Below are 378 nucleotides of genomic sequence, written 5' to 3' on the forward strand. Positions count from 1 at the left end.
CCGCCCGCAGCCTTTCTCCGGAGCCGCCCTCGGACCCCGGAGCGAGGCGGTACCGGGCTCGCTGCCCGCGGCGTTACCTGTTCCCGGGGCACCCCGCAGGAGCCGTCGCTGAGGGGCCGCTACCGCCGAGAACCGAGCTCCGCTTCCGCCGCCGCAGCTGCCCACGGCGGATTGGCCCCGGTCGGCCCCACCCACCCCGGCGCTCCCCCACCCCATTGGCTGCGGCAGCTCTCCCCGCAGGGCCGCTGGGAGATGTAGTCCGCGCGCGCTCTCCAGCGGGCGAAGATCGCGCGAGAAGCGTGGTGGCTAGCCTCGGCGCGCTATTGGCCCTGAGCCCTAAGGTATCCTGGGAACGGCGGGGTGGGCGGAGCCAGGCGG

At 75.1% G+C, this 378-nt stretch overlaps 1 protein-coding gene across 2 annotated transcripts in view; it reads right to left on the minus strand.

Moving 5' to 3' along the window:
- Positions 1–378, minus strand: part of SAP130 (Sin3A-associated protein, 130kDa) — a 22,518-nt gene that overhangs the window by 21,846 nt on the left and 294 nt on the right. The gene's annotated exons all lie outside the window — the stretch shown is intronic.

Source organism: Haliaeetus leucocephalus, unplaced genomic scaffold, assembly GCF_000737465.1.
Source record: "Haliaeetus leucocephalus isolate CR32 unplaced genomic scaffold, Haliaeetus_leucocephalus-4.0 Scaffold240, whole genome shotgun sequence".
Lineage (NCBI taxonomy): Eukaryota > Metazoa > Chordata > Aves > Accipitriformes > Accipitridae > Haliaeetus > Haliaeetus leucocephalus.